A 12801-nucleotide genomic window follows, 5' to 3' on the forward strand; every position below is an offset into this window, starting at 1 on the left:
ACAGGTTGGGAGCGGTCTTGGACCCAAGGCCCTCTCATTCACCCAACACACTCCCAGAAATAGAATATCAGTGTCATCGGGAGGGGGAAATTTGGAAGGCTGAACAGTGGTGGGTCTTGGGAATGGAAAACCCGTCTCCTCCACACACACACACACACACACACTGCCCGTGAAAGCTGGCAGAACTTATAAAGTTGCAGTTTCTCTGCCAGAGGTCCTCCACCACCTATGATTGCTCTGCCCACTTACCAATTCAACATAATTTGCTGCTGCTTGAGCATTATTTTCTGGGCGTTAGGATTTATGCCACTGAAGAGTGAACCTTTCAGCATTTTGTATGATATCTGAATCCTTCCTTACATTGTTTGGTATATCACCATGATGGGAGTGTTTAAGATAAGTTCTAAGTTCTGATCACACCTTTTATACATATTACATAATTCAAATGCTGCCAAGTCCTCTTGACCAGACTTCAGTGTTTTGTCCAGCACCTGGCACACAGATGACACTACAGATAGTAGCATAAGGAAGAGATAGACTAAGGAATCTATAGCTGAACAGGCGGGGAGCAGGAGGTATCTATGAAGCACACAACTTTGTTTCAGAGAGAATCCAGTTTCAGCCATTCATCTACAATTGCTATAATTCCCATCAGATACTGAACTTTATTTTTGCTAAAGGGAAGCATTATTCAAGCACTGCACAATGATGGTGCTGGGCAGATTTAAACTTAGGTTCTCATGTTCTCATCCAACAATCTGGCCATGGCATGACTCCTCTTTTGTGATGGAGGAATGGATGATGATGATGCCATCTCAGATGGTCAAGTGCCTATCAGTTTGGATGCACCACAAAAGAATGGTTTCTTACATATTCAGGGTATATGTATGCAGACATATTGAAGTTTATAAATGAATTTTTAAATAAATAAATAAATACAAACAAAATGGCCTGAAAAGGACCTGTGAACTTCCAGAGTTGAGGGCATAAAGACCAGAAAATGTAGAATAACTTCTTTTTATTGCCTGGAGAAGGAACCTCCAGGTTCCCATTGAACACCAGAGACAAAATTCTTGCACATCATAGTGACAATCATCATAGCACACAATACAAGGTAAGACTGTAAATTAAGAGCAACGTGATATTGTTTTATTGCTTCACTGATCCATGTGTTATTGGAAAGACTTGATATTCTAGTATTACAACAGTCAGACACATCTCTGTCATGGGTATAAGAGGCACACCATAAATGGCTGAGGAGCAATTTTACCATAGTTCAGTATTTTGGATTTTTTTTTATTACATTTTGAACAGGAACTGGTTTTGAAACAATGTAGAAACTGTTCAGGATTGAAAGCCACAGCATCAAATAGCATCCAGGACAATGTGGGCCTGTTGATAACTGCCACACGTTCAGTCATACAGCACTAGCATTTTCTTTTCAGCACCAACCCTGCTCTTTCTTCCACAGTGACAAACAAAACAAACACCTTTAACGTGATAATGGTGCAGACAACAGGAAAAATCTAGTTACCCCAGACAGATGACATGCTGCAATGCACTATGAAGGTTGATACACTATAACTCCTCTGTGGTTTCAAAATTCAATGTATACCTATTATTGGGACCATGCTCTAGGGGAAATTCACAATACTGGCAACGGCCACTTAAGATATATCCAAAAGATGCGTGAAAGCACATGTGTGCACAGCACCAAACCCAGAAATGACTGAAAATGTCAGAAAACACATCACTGAAAGGGCGGAACAGGAGCAGAGCAGAATGGGGTGGGGTGTGCTTATACGTTCTCCACTAACACGCATGGGGTCCAAGAATGGAACCCCTGCGCAAATTGCTCGTTGACTGTATATCACTTCGTCACTATGCAGCCACATTCCTGACACATGCATGTATGAATGCACACCACTCAATAATGCATCACACAGTGACTTACCACTGATTGTGGTGAGCTGCCTCACTTGAAAATCATTGGGCTTGACATGGTGTGAGATGGTGTTTGATTTGTGATGGCTGTTTCACATATGGAAATAACTACTTGCTGTTGCAGCCATCAAAAAGTTCAAATGCATGGAGAAACTTCTGCTAACCTGCGTTGATTTCAATGGGAGAGTTAATCTCTCCTTTTGAAAGCAACAGAGCTTGAAAGTGCTTAAAGGTTTGATGAAATGTGCACATCGTTTTCTCCTCAGCTTTCAGGTTTAGGTGGTCCCTTTGGATCTGGACTATGGGCTTTAAGGTAGATCATGTAACTTTTTGTAGGATATGTCTTGAATTACAGTAACACCAAGAATTCCTTTCAAGATACCTGGCTGTTCAAAGTCACAGAAGAAGAAGGGAACACATAATGTTGTCTAACCTCACAGCCCCATAAATTGGATCAAGGACCATGATGCACCAGCTTTGTAAATAAACATGCACATATTAGTGAAAATAGCATTAAAAATTGTATTACATTACAGGAAAGCTTTTTTTGCAAAAATGTTTTCATAAGGGGAAATTGTATTAAAAATGTGTATATTAGGAGATATTTATAGTGAAATGCTTATGAATTTTCATGAGGACTTCATTCTTCAAAGCAACAACAACAATGAATTTAAGACTGGAGAAATTAGAAGTGAGAGAAACATTGCTTTTACCCATTGCTTGCGGGGGGAGCGGCTGCATGGTCATGGGGTATGGCTCAATTCTTTTCAGAGTCACCAGCCTGCACTAGGAGAGAGGGCACTCCTTCTTTCACTCTCACAGGCCCATCTGCCCCTTCACACCCTGGTTGTCTCCAAGGAGACAAGCAAGGCATGAATGGAGGCAGAGGCTGGGCTCTTCCATGGAGAGAAAACTTCTCTTTCATCACTTGCAGCACCACCTGACCCTTGAAGCCAGCTTGCCCCCAAGGAAAGAAGTCATGCACATAGAGAAACAGAGACCTATGAGCCTACCATAACTTGACTTCATATAGAGTTGAGTAATGAATCTGACTATAAACAAAGATCTATGGTCCCCACAATTTCTTCGTCATTTCAGATTTCTAGCATGTGCTAGAAGGGCAGTAGAGTGCTCAGTAGGACAAAACTTGCTTCCAGGTGACCTAATGAGCATTCATCCCGATTTCTCTTCACAAAGTTTGCGGGGAGGTTGTACAATGTTGTTTGTTTGTTGCACACTCATCCTGATTTGTTTGTGGGGGGGTCTATACAACTTTGTATCAAAATATTGTTTTCTCATACTTTCCAGTCATTTTCCTTACTGAAAATGTCCAATTTTGGGGGGAAGTGGATTTGCTGTGCAAGAAGGCTAAATCCACTTTCATTTCGCAAAGTGAATTTGCAGATCTGCAACTGAATTCTTATCCACAGAATAGAAACAGTCTGGTAGTGGCTCTGAGATGGGATTTAGGAACTGGATCTCATAGATATCTTGATAGTAGATGTAGGACTAGAGAAGCTATTGCTTGTTCAAAGTGTCTATTTTTTGCGCACAAAAATAGGGTGATCAAAATTCAATCTACAGGCTATCAGCTGCTGTTTAGACAGAGAAAGAAATACATTGCAAAATCCTTACCTATGGTTACCCAGGAACTGTATGTTCACATAGCCCAAACTGGTCTGTAATTATTCAAAGCAAAGCTGGGGGCATTGAAAAAAATGCAGGAAATTATATACACCAAGATGGTTGTCTCTTGGACAAGGGGTGACAAAACTCAACACTGCCTGTCATCTTGGGATGTTGCTAAACACACAACACAAAATCACTTGGGAGAGGGTGAAATAAGGGGAAGGGGAATTATATGAAGCCAACCCAAGTGTAGTGAGCAAAATTCTATAATTTCTTGCATTTCTTTGGGGGGAAGCTGCTGCAAAGTGTTGAAATGTCTCAAAGGCAAGGCTCTCAGCTTGACAGGGCAAAGGTCAGCACTACTTTGTCTCAATACCCCGAAATCAGAGAATGACACCACTGAAAGAAATATATGCAGTGGCTTCATATGTCCTGTGCATCGTCTACATATTTAGGTTATTAGGGCCCAGTTTTTAAATAGACATGACCTTATCCTGGGGACTGATACTCAGTGGTTTGTGCCAACATTATTTTTCAGTCAGAGCAAAGATGCCCAAAGCAATGAATAAGACACCTCTCCCTTAAAAAATAAAAAGTGTTTCAGTACTTCATAGACAAGCAGTATAGAAGTCAAATTGTTTCCTTCATTCTTGAAACTCAGTAGAGAATATTTTTAGGCTTCAAATAAAAATAGTTCTTACAGCACCTGAAGAATCTTCCTGTGTCATTTAGCATTCAATATAATTTACACTGAAACACCATCACCTCCAGACCATTATTTTAAAAACATGTGTTACAAACAGCCAATAATTGGCAGCAAATCCCCGTTGGATTTCTTCCAGGAAGGTAAGATTAAGGATTCCTGTTAGGCCTAGGCCTGCTGGCAACAGGAAACAGAAAATCTTGCACCATTTCCCAGCCTTCCACCTGAAACTTACATCTGAATTAAACAAAACACACAGGGGGAAAACTGCACAACAGGAGGTGTAATTATTGGAATAATCAACCCTTCCATACCCTTACCACGGGCTGAGGTGCAGCCAAGTGTCTCTTTCCCTTACAAGTATGATTATTTCATGGTGAGCTCAGTTAACATCCCCTTTCAGTAATTATCCGAGTCCCCCCCCCTCTTCAATTTGGAGTGATAGTCAAATGTTTATTTCTTCAAAAGAAACAGCGCTGCCAATTTACATTGCAAAAGCGACAATTAAATTACAGAGTGCCAGAGTCACATTTGAATACCCCAGAGTTTATACATCCTAACCCGGGGTGACTTGGGTTCCAATTTCTGTTCATAGTTCAGCCCCACCCCATGTCTTCCTATGCTCCTCTCTACCACAGGCCTGTCTTGAAAGAGTAGTTCACGAAAGCACTTCTTTCTACATCTGTCTGCTTTTAAGCTTGGCCCATGCTGGGTACAGCTCTTGAAACAAGCTTTAGGGGAATATATATATATATATATATATATATATATATATAAAAGCTGGGGCGGTTGCCACAGCAACCCACCCTGAGAGGAACCAAGGCTATAGATTGATCTACCCCACAAGATTTTATTCAACAATACTGTATTTGTTCTCCAATCATTCAGAATATTCTTTCAATCCATATTGCTTTTATAATTGCCCATAACATATAAATTCCCAAAATCTCGTTATAATAGGATGTAGATTCCAGGAGGGTAATTTAAATATTTCACAATCCATAGGGGAGAATGAAAATGTATATAATTTCTTGTGGAATGAATTAATTGTAAAATATATTTTCAAAGGTAGGAGCTGAAAGGGTGACACATGTATATTAAATACCGTGGCATGCCATGGCTAAAACGATATAATGTACAATAAGTAGTGATTAGGGAGAAGCTTTGTCATCCGTATACCTTTTAGTACACACAACTGCAGAGTTTAGCTTGAGCCCTAAATCCAAAAAAGGAAGCAATAAATAGAGCTTTTTGTAATATTGAATGATCTTGCAGGAGGCAGGGAATTAAAATATGAAACACTCACCACATACACCCTCTGTATTTCAAATTCATCCACCTTCGGTGCTTTACTTAAGCTGTTCCATAGTAGTTACTTCACAGTTTACAACTCTTAGTCGGCACCTTGAATGTTTAAAAGCAGAACAGTAAGACATTATTAAAATGCAGATCTCTATTCGTGAAGCAAATAATATGAAAATTCTTGAAGACAACAGTTCCTGTAAAGCTTTAGGCAAACTGGTTGATATCACTTAGAAACTACGTATTAACAAGCAACTAAGATTGAGTATTTTGAGTAAATACTGTTTAAATTATCCAAGATGCTGAATTATCATAATAGTGAACCACACCAAATCTGGAATGCTAGACTGAAATAAATGCAAACTGGCATATTATGTGAGATGCTTTATACTGATTGTTGCTGTTATTTCTAGACAACCCTTCATCTTAAGGGCAGTATACAACATAATATAAAACCATACAATAAAACAAAATGATAATATTAAAATAGCAAAAAAATAGCATTAAAATAAAGTAATCTGACAGCATAGAACAGTCCCAGAGACTCGAAACTAGTGCCTCAACTTCAAACAACAGAGTAAATAAATGTGTTAGAAAAACATTACAGTATTGGGCAGGCCAATTGTAGCTCCAGTAGGAGGGAGCTCCATAACTTTACAGCTATTTCATCTTCAATAGATATATTAAATCAGAGGGATCATGACAGCAGTGCTGGTGGCATGTTTAATGGAAAGACCACCACTCAGATGAGTCCCATTGAAATTACTGTACCTAAGTTAGTCCTGATCACAAATTTTAATGGGTCTGCTCTGAATTTGACCAATATTGGATACAGTCCCTTGAGAATATATTTGGTCAACATGGTGCTCCCCACCCCAAAGTACTTCTACCTACATTCTAGTTGTATGTTAAGGTGCTGAACAAGAAGCACAAGAGTCTTATGTGGACAGCCTTTCAGAGTCAATCCATCACAACAGAGCTACCATCTTAGCTTGGAACACAGGTGGGTTTTTGGATTTTTAAAAAAACTTTGTAAGGGCTGTGATTCAAAGTAATTCTAGTTCCTAGTGGTGTAGATATAGTCATTCTTCTTGATCCTGCTAAAGGACCTCTTCTTCTCTCCAACCTGACATCTGATGGTGGTATGAGGGTCTCCTGATTAATGGCTTTGAGGACAATTGGCCATACGTGCAGCCAGGCCCCCTAAATCAAGTAAATAAATAAAAATACTTAACTAACCGACCAATTGCATCACATATAACTCAGTTCTGTGCCCCCCTCCTAAAATAAATCCTGGCTACTCCCATGCTATTGGCTACCCTAGTTCACTGGAGTTTATCATACCCAACCAGCCTAGGCAGACACTGAGAGATATAGGGTTTTTTGTTGTTGTTGGGTGTGTGTGTGTGTTTGAATATAAGCAAAAAGGAGAAAACAGAAATCTGAGGCTGAGGTTACGAGAAGTGGTTGCTAAGAGGTTTGTAGCTGGTAAAGGATGTTGAGAAGATGGATGGGTGTTGCTTGGTGACTTTTACTGCTGCTCCTCCTGTATATTTTGTAAATAAAGTTTGCTACAAGAGGGGCCTTAAGTCTCTCACAGAGAAATTGCCCCCATAAAACGCCCTCACTGGAACTTCTGAAGGAAGCAAGGAGGGTGAAAACGCATGCACACATGCACGTGTGCGCACACACACAGGATTTGATATACAATGTATCACTAACTGAATTATTTGTGTGAATGTTTTATTCTAGGTTGTTGCCATAACTTGGTGGTAGAACACATTTTCCATGCAGAAGATCCAAGGTTCAACTCTTAGCATTTGCAGGTAGGGCTGTGGAAAACTCATGCCTGAAAGCTCGGAGAGCCACTTCCAGTCAGCATAGACAATACTGAATTAGATGGACCAAAGGTCTAACCAATATAGAGCAGCTTTCTATGTTTCTAACTTACAAAATTCATGGGGGAAGACATTCATTGTATTGCTGTACGCAATAACAAAGTGTTGATAGTCTGTATCTACATCAGAACCCTGTTAACTGTATCGAGTCTAAGCCAGTTCGAGTCTTGGGTTGTTTACTTGGAAGCAATTCCTACTATGGTCCATGGACCTTAGTCACAGATAAACAACAAGCCCACAATTGCAGCCCTGATTTTTTCTTTTACATTGCAGACTTGTGTTCAGCTTGCTTGTTCTTTTCACACTTTACCTCCTCCACAATGGAGGCTGCTAGAAAGGATTGTGGGTTAACCTATTCCTTCTACATTCTGATGCAGTTGTACACACAATACACAAAACCTACTGTGGGGGAGTTGTGGGCATTTTCATGTGGTCTCTTGAATGCTCTGGCATGCAAAAACTCTTAGTTAGGGGTCACCAACCTTTTTAGGCCCAAGAACACATTTGAATTTTTTGTGTGAGTGCCATGGACACCCCCCACGTCTTGTCACCTGTCACTCCCTCTTATCAGCCCACCCTCATTCAACAGAAAAAGTGAGCGCACAAACTTTACTTCTCCAAGGGATCAATGGAGGGTTCAGAAGAGTTAATCTGAGCTTTGAAAAGCCCATACAGCTGAAAGAGGAAGTGAGAACTAGACTGTGCACACATTTAGTAGCTTAAAACACAGCTAGGCTGTTCTTTTTCTCAATTCGGATCGAAACTTGTTTCGGAAGGGGTGGCAGAGGAAGCGTCGAAATGCGGCGTTTCGTAAGAAATTGCAGAATAGCTCTGGCAAACATTATGCGCACAACTCTCCCCGAACGAGAAGCGGGAGTGTGCTTGATGCTGGGCGAACAGAAGTGTGTGTACAGCCATGGTGTCCCTCTTCCAACTTCGCTTCTTCAGCTTTATGTACTTTCCAGAGGAGAAAAAAAGAGGGCCACTGTCACTGTCCTTGCCAAGGGGGTAGGGAGCAGAGCGAGGCTTCACGGAGAAGGACCTCAAGGTTTTGAAAAGCCAAGAGGGTCAAGCTGTGGCTTCAAAGTGTATTTATTGACTGGGTTTATATACTGCCTTTCTGTTAGGAAACCCAAGGTGGCTTGCAAGTTAAACACTAAAACAAATACATTATATAAAAAGGAGGCTGACTGAGTCCTCTCATGCCAAGTGGGAGCTGGTGGTATGTGTCAGGACTCCCTCCTTTTTCTGCCTTCCTACGCAGGTCTCAGGGAAGGTTCAAAAAGAAGGAAAGAGAGAGATCCTCAAAGGGGCCAACCAGGTCGCACAGCCCGACGCCTGCAATCCGCTCACCGCCTCCATCTCCCGCCGCTCGCCAGCCAGAAAAACCGCGCAGGCGGCGACGAGGCGCGTCGGGACGGGGCTGCGATCCCCACGGCAGCTACGCCGGAAGACTTCCTTTTCCGTCCGTCTCATGCCGGCTGCCGCCATGCCGCCTCCTGCGCCTGGATATCGCCCGTGAGGAGCCCAAAGGGCCGATGGGCCAGGAGCGTCCAGTCTGCCGGATGCCCAGACTCTCTCTTCGCCCACCCCCCCTCCAGTCTTTTTTTGGTGCGGCCCAAGCCACGCGGCTGGCAGGAAACTGGGACCGACCAACGGGGGTGCGGGGGTGGGGAGCGAGGAGAGCACTTCATACTTTTCCAACGCTCCATTCGGTTATTGATGTGCTACCCCGCCGCCCCTCTTCATTTTCCTCCTGCTGCAAAGCGATTTGATGCTTGGCTGCCGGTTGGTAGCTCAGACGCTCCACGGTGCAGAGATCAGATCCTCCTCTTCCAACTGCAACAAGGATTTGGGGGGTATGAAAAAAACCCACATACGAAAGGCGGGGGAATCTCTCAACAAGGAGATAACTCCCTGGGTGCTCTGGGTTGATTCTGTTTGGCAGGAGGTTTGGAGATCTATAGGGAGTCATCTCATACACACGTGTAAAAGAGATGGTCAGGATGATCCTCTTCTCTGTGTTTCAGGTGTGTTCTTAAACAAAATAATTTTTTCAGGAATGTGGCCAGGTTTGTAGGAAAGTCTTCCCCAACCTGGTGTCTTGGGCTCTCAACAGCCCCAATGCTGGGAGTTGTAGCTCAAAACTTAATGGAGGGTGCCAGTTCAGGCCATGTTGCTTTAGAAGAGTAGAAGATCTCATTCCCACACATTTTCATTTTTGCAATGAAACATGGCGTGTTTTATACATTTTATTTGGGTGTTATGTCTTGTATTGTAAAAGCTGCTTTGAGATTCTTTTGAACATGAGGTGGGGTATAAGGTTGGAAAACAAAAAAGATCTCCAGGGCTCAAACATTTGCCCCTGCTCTTCAGAAAGTGGGGGGATGTTAGGATGCCATCCTTCTGAGACAAATCCTCATCCTCTGCTTCGGAATGCCCTCTGAACAGGGATGACCCAAGGCATTTTGGTACCTGGGGTGGAGCAGCAGATGCTCCCTGCCTCCCGCCAGTTGCAAAAAAGTTAAGCTGCATGGTAATGAAGACCTATCGAGTTATTTTGGCTCCAAAGACAACATAAATTAATCAGCTAAAATCCCACAAGCATCTCTCTTCCCTCCATGCCAGTAAAAAAGTAAGCAACAAAGTAACAAGTAGTAAAAAAATACATATGCTATAAGGACATTAAGAAGAACCCTCCTGGATCAGAGCAAAGACCCATTTAAGTCCAGTAGGCTCTTCTCACAATGGCTAGCCAGATGTCTGTAGGAAGCGCACAAGCAGTATACGCACACTATTTCACTTGTGCATCCCAGCACTTAGTATTCAGAGACATACTGCCTCCAACGGTGCTACCGGGGAATGAGGCATGAAACATGGGATCTGCCCCCCACCCCAACATCATGTATTTCTAAACTATATAATGTTCATTGCACATTAATGCAAGGGCTTGTCATCACCTTTTCTTTTCTCTTTGACCACAGTAGAATCATAGAATTGCAGAGTTGGAAGGGACCACGAGGATTATCTATTCTTGTTCAACCCCCTGCAATGTGGGAATCTTTTGCCCAATGTGGGGCTCAAACCCACAACCTTGAGATTCAGAGTCTCATGCTCTCCCATCTGAGCTATTAGTCAGGGCAAACATCAAAGCAACCAGACATGGGATAAATAATAAGGATCCCAAAAGCTACATATTTAGGATCAAATCTACCTGGCAATACCAACCTCTAAGAATATATGAAGAGCTTTGCTGGATCAGGCCAATGGCCCATCTAGCCCAGTGTCCTTTTGGGAAGCCTGCATGTAAGACCCAAGCATTCTCCCCTCCTGCAGTTTCCAGCTACTGGCATTTGATCTGTAAACTCTTCCCTCTAATCCCTGGTGTGCAGGGGGACTCTGTAGCCCCTTGCTGATGAAGGCTTTTTATCTTCTCTTTACATATCCTTGCAGTGGAGATGAAGTGAAAGGCACCAGAAACCAGATGTACTGAGCTGGGTGAAAAAAGCCCTTACCAACTTATGACAGTTTCACATTAAGAGGACATGAAGTCTAGTGCTGCAATTCCTCATCAACATGTAGCATCCAACCTTCCTGCTTGGTAAAATCACATGGTGGAAGGCAGAATAGACCCCAACTAACCTTTGACCCAGAGGGGGATACAGTTATTTCTAGTAGCCCAAAGTCCTTAAGGTGACTCCCAAATGGGTTGCTAATATCTCTAACCCTGATTTGCTGCCCAATGCTAAAGCACCAATTGTGGCAGTCCCCAAATCGATAAACCCTGACCCCAAATTGATACAAGAAGGCCAACAAGAACAGCAAAAGCCACCAAAGCCAAATCAGATGGACTGGCAAAAAAATCCTCACTGAGCCTATATTTTTCTGCAGGAGAAAAAGGCAATATAATACACCACTGGTTTTTACACTTGTAAAGCGCTTAGAATCCTTTTTTTGGCATTAAGCAGTATATTCATCAGTGGATTACAAGGAACAGGGGACTGGACATACAGAAGACTTGCCCTTCGTGCAACTCAGGTGGAGTGGAGAGGTGTGGTCTCTCAACTGTCTCACAATACTTTGTGACGTTAGGTAAGAGGTATGCTATTGCCATGTGATCTCTCCCCAAATGTGGAAGCAATGGGAGTCCTGTTTGAGAGTGGAAACTGGGCTTCATATTCTCCAGGGTTAAGCCCTTGTGCTGGAAACAGATATTGAGCCTGCCTCTGGCACAATTAAGCCCCTAAAAGCATCCTCTTCGTGCCCCGTTAGTCCCATACTGCTCATTATCCTGCTTCTCATGCTTTGCAGCCTTTTGGTACTTAACTGGGGAACATGATATCACTCTTCCCTTGTCATGTGATTAAGCACACAGCTGCCATGTTCAGAGAAGAGTGGAATTTGAAAGGAGACTGGCATGGAATGAAGGCATGCAATATAGGCCCAGCCCACACTTTACATGCTCTTAGAGCACTGCATGGCTGTACTTGTACACTGTGGGGTCCAAGCCTCGTTCAATAGCCTATTTAGCCTTGGGGTTAATCTAGCCTGAAAGTCAGCTGCCGGAGTGTGAAAGCAGCATGAGCTACAAAACAAAATGCTCCTCACCATTATGTTCCATTGCTTTGCAAACCACAAAACTTTCAGTATTGGTATACAGTATATTGTTTTTCAGTAAGCATCTGAAACAATGAAACAACACTGAACCTGCTAGAGAGCACGCTGCACTATCAGTGGACAAAATACAAGCTCTCGGGAGTGAGAGCAAACACTGAATAGAGAGGTTTTCAAAAACAGGAAGGCAGTCAAGCTGGGTGTGGAAGAGAGATAGTCCAGTGCAGCGCAATATAGAATGGCACTCAGTGTATTAAAACAATGTTTTAAAACAAGGTTGGATTCTATGGGCTGTAGGAACTGTGGATGCACTGGGACTGAGAAAGCAAAGCAGTGAGATGAAGGCTTTTCTGACGAGCAGGATAAAGCCAGCTTGCCTTGCCAGGCTTGCAGGAATGAGATCCCACTTCATCTGCAGTACTACAAGTCTAAATGCTAGGCCAGTTAAAACACAACAAAAACGTCTCAGGCTTGATTCCTTTCTTTAACCTGAAATTCACCACAAAGCAGCAGTTGTCTCTTAATACAGAAACACATGTAAAATGCCACCCCAGAGTATTTTTTTATTTTATTTTAAAACAGGTAGTTTTGGGATTACAATACCCACAATTTACTAAGTTATCAATCAGAAACATTCTTTTTAAACTTTAAATGGTGCTTATTCATTAGCATTTGAACTACCTTTCTTTATTCATATGGATTTTCTAATCT

The 12801-nt window shown here is 42.4% G+C and overlaps 1 protein-coding gene across 9 annotated transcripts in view; it reads right to left on the reverse strand.

The window, feature by feature from the left end:
- The window catches only part of MEF2C (myocyte enhancer factor 2C), a 174509-nt gene that overhangs the window by 156298 nt on the left and 5410 nt on the right, over positions 1-12801 (reverse strand). For all 9 annotated transcript variants that reach the window (XM_080972853.1, XM_080972852.1, XM_080972861.1 and 6 more), the window contains exon 2: positions 5583-5680. The gene's annotated coding sequence lies outside the window, so the exon portion shown is untranslated. The remainder of the gene's footprint in view (positions 1-5582; positions 5681-12801) is intronic.

Source organism: Podarcis pityusensis (assembly GCF_964106645.2).
Source record: "Podarcis pityusensis genome assembly, chromosome: 11".
In the NCBI taxonomy this organism is placed as follows: Eukaryota; Metazoa; Chordata; class Lepidosauria; order Squamata; family Lacertidae; genus Podarcis; species Podarcis pityusensis.